The sequence below is a fragment of the Triturus cristatus genome, chromosome 5_2, assembly GCF_964204655.1.
Source record: "Triturus cristatus chromosome 5_2, aTriCri1.1, whole genome shotgun sequence".
Taxonomy (NCBI): domain Eukaryota; kingdom Metazoa; phylum Chordata; class Amphibia; order Caudata; family Salamandridae; genus Triturus; species Triturus cristatus.
The window spans coordinates 862,792,483-862,809,321 of NC_140588.1; positions in this window are offsets into that span (position 1 = coordinate 862,792,483).

The window sequence follows — 16,839 nt, forward strand, 5'->3', positions numbered from 1 at the left end:
TGAGCTATTGTGGAGGCCAACAGTTCCCATTCACATTCCACACTGCAGCTTCTTTGATCAAGATACTGTCAAAGTACATGAGCCAGGAAGCCAGGGTACTCTATCATCTTTCTTGGCAACTGTCATGGATGCCATTAGTAAAATTACTCCACAATATCTACATTTTCCACAAACTACTTGTTAGACTTGGCATCTTTGGCGTTTTATGCTCTGGCTTTTGCCTCTGCCACCTGTAATTTGAATGATGTGCTGCATTTCATTTTTGCTGGCTTATATGCTTTTGGCACTTTGCCACAGTTGATCAGGGTCAAAGTGCAAGTGTTTCCCGTGTAAATTGGTATTACAGTTGGTTCTCCCTGATTGGCATATTTGATTTACTGGTAAGCCCCTAGTATAGTGCACTGAAGTGTGTCAAGGTCTGTAAATCAAATGCTACCAGTGGGCCTGCAGCACTGATTGTGGCACTCACATGAGTAGCCCTGAAAAGGTATTTCAGACCTGACACTTCAGTATCTGTGCGCAGTTTGTAAACTTCCAAGTCCACCTGTCAAGTGCACCCACTTGTCAAGCCCTAACCTTCCCTTTTCTTACATGTAAGATACCCATATGGTAGGCCCAAGGTACCCCCATGGGCAAGGTGCAGTGTATGTGAAAAGTAGGACATGTACTGGTGTGTGTGTGACATGTCCTAATAGTTAAATACTGCCAATTTTGTTTTTCACTATTGAAAGGCTATCTTGCCCCATAGGATAGAATAGGAGATGGTTTGTAACATATTACATGTATAACTTCCCATCGAGACAAGATAGAGAAATAAAATGTAAGCTCTCTGAACTCAGAATTTAATAACACATCTTTTAGTAAAGATGGTTTTTAAATTGTATGTTTGGAAATGCCACTTTTAGAAAGTAGGCATTTTCTTGTTTAACCATTCTGTGTGCCTCTACCTGTTTGTGTAGTGACTGTCAGGTTTTGGAGTGACAGGTGCTGGGGATGTACATTCTCTGTAGATAGCCACTAGGGGGGTTGGGGTGCACATGGCCCTTCTTGGCTGACTCAGAGCTAAGCTGAATAGACCTTGGCTGAATTTAGAGTAGTGGGAGGAGATTTCCTTGCACCTGAATAGGTCCTATCTCCCTTGCACAATGCTGTTTCCACCCCCTGTGGTCATACTGCACCAGTGAGGACAGAACGGGTTTGGACTGGGCTCAGAGAACCTTGCTCAAAGAGAATAAAGACAATTTGGAGGATAAGTATTAGACCTACAACACCAGAACTTTAGACTACTTCTGGAATCAAGAAGAACTTTTGCCAAGGAGAAGAGCTGAAAAGCTATGAGAAGAAGTACTGCCCCTTTGCTGTGTGCTGTGTGGGGTTTGCCTGCAATCGCTGTTTCTGCCAAGGAATGGACAAAGACTGGAATTTTGCTTTGAATCTGCTTGAAGATCTACAAAGGCCTGTGTGTGCTGTTCTCCTGTTCTGAAGTCTCGGGGACACAAAGACTTCACCCCCAGCTTGCCTGAACTTTGCTGCTGAGAGTTCTGGCCCGCAAGGAGGTGCCTGTTCCAGTTCTGGGCCTCTGGAGGTTGTGCTTGCTGCTGGGAGTTGGAAGAAACCAAAGGAACTGAAGAAATCGACACATCGCTCTTCTTGCAGCTGCTTTTTCAATGCGGCACCACTGTGCTAGAAGGATCTCCACGCAACGCCAATCCACTGCCAAAACCGACGCAGCACCTGCCACCGCTACAACAACCGGTGCATCGAGGGATCGCAGCTGAGGAAACCGAGTCAGCACCACTCGGCGCCACCACATTGATTGCTGAGGCATCACAGATTTCCACACATCATACCTGTGTGGCAGGTTTTCCTGACGCATCACCTGTGGACCAGAATCGTCCTTGGAGTTGACGCATCACTTCCCCCTAGAGACCGGATTCAACACATCCCTTCTCCTGCATGCAGCAGAACTGTTGCATTGCCTCCCCATGTTCTCGGAAACTGACATATCACTTTGTTCCTCGGCACTTCCCAACTCTGCGGCTGTTTGGCCTTGTGAATTTTGACGCATCTACAGGTACTTGGTGAGAAATCACGCATAGATTGTTTTCTATGGACTCAGTTCCTTGAAACCTTTTTAAAATCATAGTCTTATTATATGTATGTTGGATTTTTGGCATTTTGGCATTGTTGAAGTGTAGATAAAGATACTTTATTGTTCCTAAACTGGTATGGTGTCCATTTGTGGTGTTATTACTGTATTACTGTGTGTTTTGAGTACAAATACTTTACACATTGCATTTGGGATAAGTCTGTCTGCTCGTGCTAAGCTACCCAGGCGCTGAGCAGGGGTTATCTAAAGTGTGTATTCTCCTCACCCTGACTAGAACCAAGGGTTCCTATTTGGACAAAGGTACCTATCTCTGCCAACTTGACCCCTATTTCTAACATTGGTGATCAGCGGTGAGGATTTAAACTTGTATTTGTACATGACCCACAGTGATTGGTGTATATCAATAGTTTGCGCAGACTACTATGCAACCAACATACTGTGCTTTATTTTAGGTTCTATTTTTGATATGACTCTTGAATATCCACACACTATGTCTCTTAATGGTAAATCAGCAAGTGAGGCTGCATAATTGGAGTTTGACATTGAAATGTTCAGTAGTTACAAAGCAGAGCAACTCAAGCAATTTGCAAGAGGTTTGGATGTCCCATGAAGAGCAACTCTAGGAAAGAAGAGCTACAGAAGTACTTAGGGCCTTGAGGGAGGCCAGCCAAGCTGAGGAGACAGATGATGCAGATGTGCATGGGGGTGTGTCATAAGGTGGTTTGAGATCCCAGGATTTGTCTGTTGGGAGAGTAGCCTCTAGGGCTGGCAGAAATAATTCTTCCAGAAATTGGTTACAGGTTGCCAGAAGATCTATGTTCAAACTGTTTTGTATCACCCACAAAGCCATACATGGAATGGGACCGCACTTCAACAGGAATAAAATCACCATACACATTCATCATAGGAACCTCCGCTCTAGAGTGGCACCTTGCCTCAAAATCACAAGATGCAAGAAAAAAAACATGGGTGGCACATCCTCTTCTGTTCAAACAGCCAAAATATGGAACTCTTTACCCCAACATAAGATCCACCGACAACCACCTTATCTTCAGAAAACTACTCAAGAATTGGCTCTTCCCCACATAAGCACCATACTCAAACAGAAATATACAGCATAGCCCTCTGTATATAAGCATTTAGTTGTACTATGTTTAAAATACATATATAAATAAATAAATACATTTTTAAGTACAACACTTGAAAACCAGAGTTTATCAAATGCATCTTTAATCTACTTATACTTGCTTCCTTCATGCATCTATTTACCTTCCATGTACTTGGATCTATGTATTTATTACTTTCCTCCCCCCCCAAAAAACCCCCCCAAAAAGCATATTCAATGCACTATCCTATTTCTCACCCTATACCTCTAGCAATATCTTTAATATACATCTACTTACTTCCTTTATGCATTTATAAACTTTTCCATGTACTTATGGATCTATATATTTATTACTTTCTTCTAATTCAGCATATCCATTGCACTACCCTATTTCTCACCCTATACCTATCTCAATATATCATCTACCTCAACCCTCTGACTCCTCTTTCCACTACTCTTTCCAATGCACTACCCTATTTCTCACCCTATACCTCTATCAATATATCCTCTACATCTACTCTCTCATTCATCTCAAACCCCATACCACTACTATGACCCCCAAAATAGCCCTTCCTAGACTCTCCCCTACTCTACCCCTCCTTGCACCATCTGACACCTCTTTTTACTATATTGAGCCCCCAAAACAAGCCTTTCAAAACTCTTTTCTCTGACTCTTCCCCTCAACATCCCTTTTTACTCATCCCAAGCCTCCCACCACTGCTATGACGTCCCCAAAAATAAAAATAAAATTCCTTCTCTCTTCTATCCCTCCACTATCCTTTTCAATCAAAATAACAGACTAACATATCCACTTATCTAATTTCATATATCACTATACTAATTCACCAATAATCTTTCAAGGGTTCTGAGTAGTGTGCTACTCCCCAAAAAAAGCGCTTCATCACCTCATTAGGGGTAGCAAGCACTACATAAATGCAACCCTTTTCCCCTCTGCTTTCCTTCTCAATCCAAATAACTGACTAATATCCACCACTCCAATTACTTTCATATTTTACTATACCAATTTACTACTAATCCTTTATGGGTTCCGGAGTAGTGTGCTACTAGCCACAAAAGCGCTTCAACACCGCATCAGGGGTAACAAGCACAAACCTCTATCCCTCTTCTATCCCTCTGTTACCCTTCTCAATCCAAATAACTGACAAACATATCATCCACAACTCAAATGACTTTCATATTTCACTATACTAATTCAACACTAATCCTTTATGGGTTCCGGAGAAGCATGCTACTCGCCAAAAAAGTGCTTCAACACCCCATCAGGGGTAGTAAGCACTATGTAAATGGAGTTATAATACAATACAATATAAAGATGTTGGGACTGCCTGAGTGGGCCTTTGTGACCACTTGGTCCATGATAGCCAGTAGGGGTGATCAAAGAGTGGCCCAGGTGCTTGCCAGACAAAGGAAGGGCAGGGGGTATGGGAAACCAGCCACCTAAGTTCCCACAGTCTAGGAGGAGGCAGAACCTGAGGGGGATGCCCTGGAGTCTATAGGGAGCAAGTGAGCTGACCCATTGAGCACATACAAAAAGATGATGGACGGAGTGCTGAAAGTTTTCAGACACTCACCTCCAGTCACAGATCTGGGTTGATTCCATTATCGTTGTTTACCTCACTTTGCCACCTCGTTCAGACACAGATATATGCAAATAAGTCTTGACCCTGTGCCTCATGGGAAACAGTCCAGCCTGAACTGCCAAGCCATGTCTTCCCTGGACCAGAAACAAGCATCTTGGGACCAGTTTCAGGGTTACACCCCTCATCAGCCAGGCTAGATTGAATCCAGTGGCAAAGTGAGCAAGGGACCCATGTTTGGGCATACCCTGCCAACATAGGGCAAACAACGCAAACTCAAGGAGATGATGGATGAAGCACACAAACTTTTCAGACACTCACCCCCAGTTACAGATCTGGGTTGAATCCATCATCGTTCTTTAGTTCACTTCACCACCCCAGTTCAGACACAGCTATGTGCAAATCAGTCTTGACCCTGTGCCTAATGGGAACAGTCCAACCCGAACTGCCAAGCCATGTCTTCCCTGGAACGGAAACAAGCATCCTGGGACTGGTTTCATGGTAACACCCATCATCAGCCAGGTTAGCTTGAATCTAGTGGCAAAGTGAGCAAGGGACCCACGTCCGGGCATACCCTGCCAACTTAGGGTGAACAAAGCAAACAAAAGGTAATAATGGATGGAGCACTGAAACTTTGCAGACACTCATCCCAGTCACAAATCTGGGTTGAATCCATCATCGTTCTGTAGCTCACTTCTCCACCCCAGTTCAGACACAGCGATAGGCAAATCAGTCTTGACCCTTTGCCTCATGGCATCAGTCCAACCCAGACTGCCAAGCCATGTCTTCCCTGGAGAGGAAACAGGCATCCTGGGACTAGCTTCATGGTAAAACCCCTCATCAGCCAGGCTATCTTGAATCCATTGGCAAAGTGAGCAAGGGACCCACATCTGGGCATACCCGACACACAGCTGAAGACCAGATTGCAGAGCAAATCAAACATTCACCCCCAGTCAAAAGATCAACATGTACGCACATGTATCAAAACTAAAAACACACATATACCATCAAAGTGTAGGCCATTGTGGATTCAACATACTGTTTTACCAACATTATAGCTAAATATTTAGAAAGTGCCCATATTTTTTGGCGCTTAACAACATTTTGAGATATTTCTATAGGGAAACACACTTTTAGTTGGTATTTTCTGTTTTTTAAAATGAATTTTTTAAATTAGATATAATATATTTTAAATTTAAGAGAAAGTGTTTTATTAGAATTTTTTAAACAGTTATACTTCAAATCTAATTTAGTTTTTAATAATAATTCACAACATGTGTTTTCATTAATATGCTTTGTTCAATTTAAATTATTTGATAGATTAAAAAATAAATGTATTGAAATGTAAAAATATATTTTTTTAAATTGTATTTTGTTAAAATATTTTTGTATGCTTTTATATACAGTTATTTAATCATTGTTTCTTATTTGCAGATGGCCAAGGGTATGCTCTAAAGCAATGAAAAATTACACCAATATTTCCAAAAAAGAAAAGTGAGCATGCTACCAAGTTTCTTATTCATTCTTTTGGGATGCCCCTCACACTGGGTGTGAAAAAAATGCCTTTGGGTTTTTAGTTGGTGGCATGCCTCCTCATTGGAGTGCTTTCTGAGACACCTAGCGTGTCAAGGGTGTGCTTCAATGCCTGGTTACATAGGTTTTAGTCTGTGTTAACTCCATTTGAGTTTTTGTAGATTTTGATACTGAGCTCTAGAGGCCTTGATGTTGGTTGGGACAAGGGTGATCAACCATTACAAGTATGCGACTGCAGAGCTCACCCTCTTAGAGCATCCATATAGTAAGGAACTAGTGATCTATAAAACTCAAATGGAGTATAACACAGACTAAAACTGTAACTTACACACTGATATATTGTCGTATCACTTAGCAGGCATACAGTTTTGGTACTCAGGAAAGGCAAACTAATACCTTTGGGTAGCTTAGATATTATGGGTAAAATATGTTGACCCATTCCAAGGATGTTAGAGTTCATTGGTTTCTCACTGTGCATCCACCACTGCTTGTAATCCTTGTCCAAGGTTGCCATTATTAAAATAGATCACACTGATGGGTAACCCAATCTTTTTTTTTTAATTCACCTCTTTTTCTCATCAGAGATAATCAAAAACCCACTCCACTAGATGTCTCTGTGGGACTCCAATGATGAATCATGCCACCAACTAGGTTTGTGAGGGGTCTTCCAAAGAACCTAAAAGGCCTTTTATCACACCCAGTGTGAGGGGCATCTCATAAGCATTAATATGGATCTTAGTAGCGTGCTCGCTTCTCTTTGCTGAAAATATTGATACAGGAATGTTAGCGAGCTCTTACTTCTCACTCTTTTCTTTGTTACCCTTTTTATTGACACCAATAGTCAACCCAAAGACTTACCACAAAAACATAAGGCCTGAATATGATGGCAGTTGGACGAGCATCCAACCGCCATCCTGTCGGGAATGGGACCAGACGACAGGGAGTCACCGGCCCAGCGAAGCAAATTTCAATCCAAACAATCCAAACACCATGGAGGGGGGTTGGAAATATGCCTCTTAGCATTGAGGTTTGTGCCATTGCCCAAAAAAGGGCTGCAGCACCAGCCTTACTGCTAAGAGGCATGTTTGTAAACATCCTTGCTCCTTGTGACAGGCACCATGCAGTGTCTTCCACACGGTTCAGGGATGTTTAGGGGGGCACCATATGTGCCCTCCAGACCTCATAGCCGAGGACCAGGGGGTAAGGCGGCCCGCCTCCATTGTCGGACGGTCCCTCTTCCAGATGCCTCTGCCCGGTGCATCCTAATGCGGCGGGCGGACCTGCACTTAAAGACAGAAGATTCAGTGAAAGGACTTTAAGTACTTTTAAAACAATATCTGGATCACTCTGGAGACCCAGGGCTATACTGACCTGGAATGGTGTACACCAATACAATGGAATGTGCCACACTGCATTACACAGTAACCCATGCCTCTATGACTTTGTTTAAATAATTGAACAATTTTAATGAGGATATGTATATGCAAAATATAACTCAAATTGAATGTGATACACAGAATGATCAAATAATAAAAACATAAATTGTATATTTCATTTTACATTTCAACATATTTTTTCAGTATAAATCATAATTTTAACAACTATAAAATAATTTATTAGAAAATGATGTTTTAGAAAAAAATTAAATGTTTTTTTTATTAAACATTAATTTACACATTGCAACATACCTGAACATATTACTACATTATAGAAAGGTTATACATTGTCTAAAAATCAAATCATTTCTTGAAATCGGATCATATTTTGGTAAGTTATAAAAACACATATTTAACAAAACAATTGTATGAATATCACCAACAATAAGCCTACCCATGCAACACTATGGGGTCGATTCCGATCCTGTTTTTTTTTCCCGTACGACTCGTATCCGTATTTTTTTTCGTACGAATCGTACAAGTCCCGCACAAACGGCGAAGTACGATTCGTATGTGAAAAATACATACGAATCGCCTCGGGAAAAGTCTACGAGTCGTCTCCGAACAGCCTTACATACAAATCGTAAAACTGAAGTCCGAGCGCGCAAGTACGATCCGTAACACAAGCGCATGGAAAAGGCTCCGTACGGAGCGAACTTTGTACGAGCCCTACCCCGAGTACATTTGTGCCCATTCCTTTGTATTTTCCAATGCCCCGTCATCAAGTAGTGCAAGGACCAGCTCTCTGCTACTGAGGATCTGGCCTAAATCTAAATAGACAGTATTTTATTAAGTCCTCTAAATTAACACTGGAGTGAGAAATCATCCTGTCTATGCTGTCAGACTTCCGCTAAGCTTTGTTATCTATCCCCCAACAGGAAATCCGAGACTTTCCTATATCCCACTTTTCCTTACTTTTGGACAGTTGTGGGTGCAAGCTTCACCCAAGGTTCTATATCTGCTTCGTCCAGGGTTGTCGCTGCATTACTTAGGGGAATTAAATATCTCTTATAAAGATTCCAGCGCTTCTGAAATACCACTTCAAGCTCTTTTAGCAAACTCTTTTGGGTTGCTTAACAGAGTTTAACATAATCACAATATGAACTCTTTAAAAATTATCTGCATAAAATTATTTTAAAAAAGTCCTGTATGTAATTTTGAATTAAGCCTAGACATGTATTATGCAAAATAGGCAAAGTAGTAATCTTTAAGATTGGGTAGCGCCAGCCCTCCATACTCCTGACGTTCATATAAAGTGCTTAGTGGAATTCTGGCAGATTTTTTTTGCCAGATAAATGATGAGAACCTAGACTCTACGGATTTAAAAAAAGCTGCAGATAAAACACATGGAATAGCTGAGAATAAGAAACTGAATAGTGGAATGACCGACATTTTAATCAGGGAGACTCTCCCAAGAATATACAGCACAATGATGTGTATCATTAACTGCAAAATAGTCCAAAGCTTCAGCTAGATGGTGCGTATTCATCCTCAACTGCCGGCCTGTATAAAACCGTTCTTATATGTATGGATCAATCTGGGAGCTATTAAGTTAAATCTCTTGGCAAGCAGCTTTTCAATGTTCTTATAACATGTATTCAATAATGGGCGATAGGAGCTTGGATCCTCAGCATCCTTACCTTTCTTTAAAAAACTTACAACATTCCCTTTAAAACAGGAAGAGGGTAGAGTGCCTCCTTGTAGCATTCCATTTGATAACCTCTATCAACTCCTCTTTAGAGAAGGGTCGAGACATGTCAGCCCCCTCTTCTGTAGATAATGTTGGAATATTGCAGTCTGTTAAGAATCTACCCAGGGAGAGCAGGTCAATCGTCTGTGTTCGTGCATATGTCTATCTATAATACTCTAACGTAATTTCTCCCACCTTCTCTGGTTCCCTACTCGTTATTCCTGAGGTTGGAGAATTCATAACATTTATCCTGTTCATGCCAGCTTTTTCACGTACCTGCCAGGCTAGGAATTTCCCAGTAAAGTTCATTTCCTCATAAATTGCTTGAGAATGGGCCCAGCTCAGAGAATCACACTTTACATAACATGCTTCGCTCAAGGCCTGTCTAGAAATGTTGAAGGCTTTTTTATTAGCCTTGGATGAATTCTTCGAAAATCTATCATAGCTCTGCTGTACCTCTTGTCCTTAATTTATTTTTTGTTTTTTGGCTTTTAAACTAATTTCTGAATCCTTGCTTAATACTCTTCTTCTAATAAATGCCATCATAGCATCCCATACAATGCCCGGTGGTGCAGTCTTGTCATTAAACCACAGAAATTCCCTTATCTCCACTTGAGAATTTGGACCCATCCTTCCTCCTGCTGATAGTGTTTATTGCAAAAACAACAGTTGATGGACAGAATGCAGAACAATGTCATACATTCACCCCAATACAGAGATCTGGGCCTAAATCCATCGTTTTTTTGCTCACCATGCCGTTCCAGTTTGAACCCAGCCATATGCAAATCAGTCTTGACCCTGTGCCTCATGGTTACAGTCCAGCCCGAACTGCCAAGCCAGGTCCTCCCTGGACTGGAAACAAGCATATTATACAAATATATTGTTTATTGAGCACCCCTTGTCTGGGGAACACTGGGGGCTTGCCCACTAATGTCTCAAGAATAATCATTGCATGATCTGAAATCTCATTAGAAATCGAACTTCGGGATTTATAATTCAGGGCTCTGCAGATTTAAAAAATATCTATACATGAAGAGCTGTGGAATCTCCCTGAAAAGCAGGTGTATGAGACTTTGGTAGGACAGGCTGCCCTCCAGGGATCAGACAAAGCAAGTATTTCCTGTAAATTCTGCATGGTGCAAGGATGACCAAACCTTTGATAAAACTGTTCTAATGTTGGCAACAATATTTTTGCACATACCTCATTCCTAAAAGTTTAGTTTTGCATGATGGTTGCTACAAAGTGAATGAAACTAATGTTTTTATATTTCTGTGTCAATCATATAGACTAAATGATATAGATATAGGTACATTTTGTATTGGTCTATTCTCAATTATTTCCAATTGTGTTGTCTCAAAGGGGATTCCACATCACAAATCCATGTATAGAAAATGTTAAAAAACACAAATACATTTTATATGAAGATTTTAGAATATAATATATATATTTTTTAATTGTCTATACGTGTCCTCAAACCAAGTGTTACCTATATAAGATATATTCATGTTTATATGAAGGCATTTAAATCTATGCTTTGCTTTTTTTTCAACTTTTGTCTTGACAATGTGTATTACCTCTATCTAGGCACACAACATAAATAGCCTAATGAAGAAAATTGGGTTACTGGGTGAGGGGGTGAAACCCTACTCCAACCACAACCTTATCCACTTTACCCAAACCCCAAATTAACTTGTGCTTAACCCTCTGGCAGCTTGGCACAAAGCAGCCAGGCTTAACTTGAAGGCAATGTTTAATATTTGTATGCAGCATTTCAAACAGTAATAAAGTGAAAACAAAACACAAGAAAACTCCCACACCTAGTAAGTGAAATAGAGTGAAATTGAATAATGTATTTGAGCCCAAAACAACAAAAATCTAATCATTATAGCCGGAGATATCCAATTCTAAACTTTTAAGTAAAAACAGTGCCTGAAATCACAAAGCGCCAACTATGGGTATGTGGTCGCGCTGGAATTGGGACAAAGGCACAAGTTCAGGCTCACCACAATGTAGCGTGGGCCAGATACAGGGACCATGTCATGTCCACTGAATAAAGAACTTTAAAACCTACTTGCTCCCAAGCTTATTACCAGTGTCCTCTCTGCCATGGTTTTCATGGCGGTTCCTCCTCCATAAAAACCATGGCAGAGCGCAAACAAAGGGTTACCTCTGGGCAATGGGGGCACATGTTGTGCCTCCCTGTGTGCATGCACCCCAGTTCATGCACAACATGGACTGCACCAGTCTATGTCGTGCAGGTACTGCCTTTGAGGTTCCCATTGCCGTGCCTGTTTCATGGGCACCACTGTGGGAATGTCAAAGAACAGCTTGCCAGTGACTGAAAAAGTTGTAATCTGGTAGGCAGTGCACACACAAGTTTGGCGGTGCTGTGGCAGGGCAGTCCTGCTCCCACACCGCTAAACTCATAATCAGGCCCTTAGACAGAGATTGCCCATTCTGTCAACACCTATTCCCTCTTTGAGTCACTTTCTGGGAGCAATATTTTGTGATGTAGCAATACACAAAGACCAACTGCCAGCTACACCTTGTCATGTGACCCAGGAGTAGGGCTGCATGCCCCAAATGGTTAGGACAAGAAAATGCCAACTTTCTAAAACTGCCATTTTCAGAATTGTGACTTAAAATTCGACTATCCCCTTAAAGACGGTTTTATATTACAATCCTTTGGATACCAAACTTGACATTCCTATTTGCTTCCAATTGTTAGTTAGCACTTGTTAGATTTAGGGGTCTCTAGTTGGCACAGGTAGGTACTTGTGCCAAATAGGGACTCTTGCCTCTAATCAGGGTAAGGGGGTACACTCCTACAATAACCCCTGCTCACCTCCTTGGCACGAGCAGACAGGCTTATCTCAGAGGCAGTATATAAAGCATATGTGACCACATACAGTAATCCAGTGACAACACTAGAAATGGACACCACGCAGGTTTTATATCAAAAATGAGTATACTTTATATAGATTAACCACAAGACAATAAACGAAAAAAATACACAATACTATTACTTTAAGATGGTAGTTTTTAGCTTAGTTCAGTTCAGTTCCTAAGATGCAACACTTTGTGTCAATGTACCTTACGATGCCTTGCACTCCCACGACAAGCAATGTCGCAGCGATGGAAATGCGGCAAAGTTCTAGTGCAAAGAAATAAAGACGTGAAGATCTTCCAGATACGGCACGCTTCTCCGGGGATGTGAGAAGTTCTCGGTTCGATGCGTTTACTGCAGTGGCGACACCCCTGTTCAGAAGTGCGACGGCAGCAGCTTCAGCTGCGACACTCTTCTCCCAGTTTGCGTGAAGCTTCCGCACAATGCGACAACTACAGCGGTGACATCCGTGTTCAGAAATGCGACGGCAGCAGCTCCGACGGCGGCGCGCTTGTCTTGAGATGCAAGGTGCTTTCCTCGATGCGGTGCAATGCGACAGTTTCAGCGGCGACACCCTTGTTCAGAAGTGCGACGGCAGCAACGGCGACGGCGACACGCTTCTTCCTCGTTGCGAGACCCTTCTCTCAATGCGGTGCAGTGCGACAACTCCAGCGGCGACACCCTTGTTCAAAAGTGCAACGGCAGGCAGCAGCGACGGCGACACGCTTCCTCTTCGTTGCGAGACGCTTCTTTCAATGCGGTGCAGTGCGACAACTCCAGCGGCGACACCCTTGTTCAGAAGTGCGACGGCAGCAGAAGTGACAGCGACACGCTTCGGCTTCGTTGAGTCACGCTTCCAGCTCCTTGCGACACGCAGTCCCTCAGAATGCCCAAAACAGCAGCAGGCACTTCCAAAGCACTCTGGGGAGCTGAGGGTTGAAGTCTGTTGTCCCTGAGACTTCAGCAGGAGGCAAGCTCTGTTCCAAGCCCTTGGAGATCCTTACAAGTTGAAATAAGCACACAAAGTATCTTCTCCTTCCTTTGGCAGTTAGGCAAACCACTGCAGGTCAATCCCCCAAGCAGCACTTCAGTTTAGGGATAGTCTCTCCTCAGTTTCTTCAGGTTCCGCTCCTCAGTAAAGGTTTCTTCTTGTTCCAAAAGTGATCTAAATTCTTGGGATCAGGGTCCCACTACTTATACCCCAGAATCCTTTGTTCTCTGAGGGGAGAGGGACCTTTGCCTGGTCCAAACCAGTTCCTGAGCACTCTGTTTACCAGACTTCTCCTTTCCTTTCACAGTGTAGGGCAGAAACATCAGACGCCCCACAGGAGGTGGAGCCAGCATTGTGGAAGGCAAGTACAGCCCTGGAGCTCTTTGTTGACAGGATTCCTTCTCTTCATTCACTGTGCAGGGCAGAGACATCAGCCGCTCCCCAGGAGGTGGAGCCAGCATTGTGGAAGGCAGGCACAGCCCTGTTCAAGGTTCAGGTGTAACCCCCCCCTCCCATCTAGATGCAGATCTCTCTGTTCACCACTGGGCTGACTTATCCTGTCTCTTGCAATCCCCCAGCCCTGTCGCTCACAGAAACCAGACAAAGGAATACAAAACCTAGCAGAGGCAGGCTTCAAAGGTTAGGCAAGAAAATACCTACTTTCTAAAAGTGGTATTTTCAAACACAGAATGTTAAAACCACCTTCACTAAAAGGTGTATTTTATCATTCTGAGTTCAGGCATACTAAACTCGAATTTCTACCATGTTCTCTGAGTCAGTTAAGATTATAAACATGTAAAAATCTAACAGCCCATTCTGGCCTATGGAGAACAGGTAGCCTTGCAATAGTGAAAAACAAAAATGCCTGTAAATCACTATTAGGACATGCCACACACATCAGGGCATGTCCTACCTTATACTTACAATGCACCCTGCCCTTGGGCCTACCATAGGGGTGTCTGATATGAAGAAAAGGGAAGGTTTAGGGACTGGCAAGTGGGTGCACTTGCCCAGTCAGCATGACAGTACCAGACTGCACACAGGCTCTGCAATGGCAGACCTTAGACACATTTTACAGGGCTGCTTCTGCGGGTGGCACAACCAGTGCTGCAAGCCAACCAGCAGCATTTGGATTTACAAGCCCTGGGCACACTCAGTGCACTATACTAGGGTCTGACAAGTAAACCAAATCAGTCAATCATGGAATCACTAATCAATACATTCATTTACAGTAGGGAGCACTTGCACTTTGGCACTGGACAGCAGTGGCACAGTGCCCAAAGCATCTAACACCAGCAAAAACACATGAGGCAACAGCAAAAATGGAAGGGAGACCCACGCCAATGGTGCCAGGTCTAACAGCACTTAGTAAATGAAACCCAATGTTATCATATGGGAGAGGTGGGCCTTATAGTACTAAAAAAACTAGAACTAATTTAAGAGTTATTTTACTACCAGGACATGTAAAATGTAAAAGTACATGTCCATCTTTTTAAATACACTGCATCCTGCCCTATGGGCTGTTTAGGCCCGTCCCTAAAGGTGACTTGCATACATTAAAAAGGAAGTTTAAGGCCTGGCAAAAAGTATATTTTGAGAGGTCAAAACAGCAATTCAAAATGGCACAAACAGACTGCAATGGCAGGCCTGAGACATGTTTACCGTGCTACTTAAGTGCATGGAACAACAGGTGCTGCAGGCCCACTAGTTGTATTTAAATTACAGACCGTGGGCACACCTACCAATAGGGATTTATAAGAACATTAAATGCACCATTGGGGTGTAAGCCAAAGTTACCATGTTTGATGGGGATAGCAGAAGCACTTTAGGACTGTTTAGCAGTGGTAAACTGTGTGGAGTCCTAAAGCCAAAAGAAATATGTTCAGAAAACAGTAGGATGAAGGAAAGAAAATGGAGGATGACCCTGCAGAAAGTCCAACACAAACCCATCCAGCCACAACCCAGAGTAGACTAATCAATACCTTGATGGGATCCCTGCTTAGATGATACAACTGGACAGAGGCCCTGTTATACAGGAACACCTGTCAGTTCTACACCTCTCTGAACTCAGCAGCCTCTTCCTTCTGAAGTGGAGGCGGCAGGTGTACAAATTACTGTATCTCTCTTAAAGGGAGCACCCGCATTTTGTTTTCCTGGACACTACTAATTTTGGGAGCACGTTGCTTTACTATCAGACACCACTCTAAGCACTAGCACTGGTAGCTTGCCCACAGATTACCTAATCACCCACTCTCACCCCCCCCCCTTCTCCCCCTCCCTTCTTGTTTAAAGAGCTTGCTGGAGCTCCGTTGTCATGAAACCTATCACTGAGCGTCACGCGCCTTCACAAATGCATTTTTTTAAGAGCGCTGAAACGTTGCGCTTTAACTTTAAATATTTATTTTATTCATCTTTTTTTTTTCAACATTGGTAAGATGCCACACTTTAACTTTAACAATTTCTGCTTTTTAAGCAAAGAATAAATAAGAAAATAAAAGATCGGCGGGAATTCGTCTTCACTGGCACAGAAAAAAAGTTACTCGTCTGTCCTAATTTTAGGGCACAATCAACACCACCAAGTTGTTCAAAAAAGCAATACAATGCAGGAAGAGATGAAATATAATTTATTTCCATGACTAGACTTACCAGTTCTGTCAAAACTTACAGATTTAGAAGCCCCTTGCGCCTCATTTACGCCGCCGTTGGGTCACTTTTGTGACGCAGCGGCGGTGCAAATCCTGCGCCATGGTGCGGGGTATTTACAACGTGACGCATCTGGGAGATGCGTCACGTTATAAAGCCCTGCACCACATGTAGGCGTTCCTGCGCAGGGGGGGGGGCGTTCCGACGCAGGAACGCCTCCTAAAAGTGGCTCAGTGAAATCTACAAGATTTCACTCAGTCACTTTTAGGCCCATGCAGCGTCAAAACCCTGCGCCAGCCTGAAGCAGACGTAAGGATTGACGCAGCATTAACAAGATAGGGCCCCCAGAGCATTGCTGGAGCTGCGTCGCGCTTGCGACGCAACTCCAGCAATGCGCCACTTTTACGGCACAGATGCGTCACGCATCTGTGCCGTTTTTGCCCCATGGTGCGCCGCATTGTAAATGTGGCCCATCCATGGTAGCAGAGCTGTGGCGCACAATAACTGGCGCATCCATGCTGATATGCAGGGATGTGCCAGTTATTGTAAATATGCCCCTAAATACTTGAAGGGAGGATAAAAAAACAGTGAGGACGCATGTTTGGCACTTCTTACGCACTTGTCATACAACTTATGAGTATCCCCTCAATCCTCAATTATTTAAAGAACTCTGATTTGCGATGTTAACTCAACTTGGTCGGAAAGATGGTGCTAGAAAGATCAGTGTTGTGGAGGGAGGTTGCATAAAACAATGAATAAATACATTGCAAGTTGTCTCGTTCAGTTCCAAAGGCGACTTCACAGGAACAAATCCAGCAAGAATGTCCCCTTTAGAGACCACCACT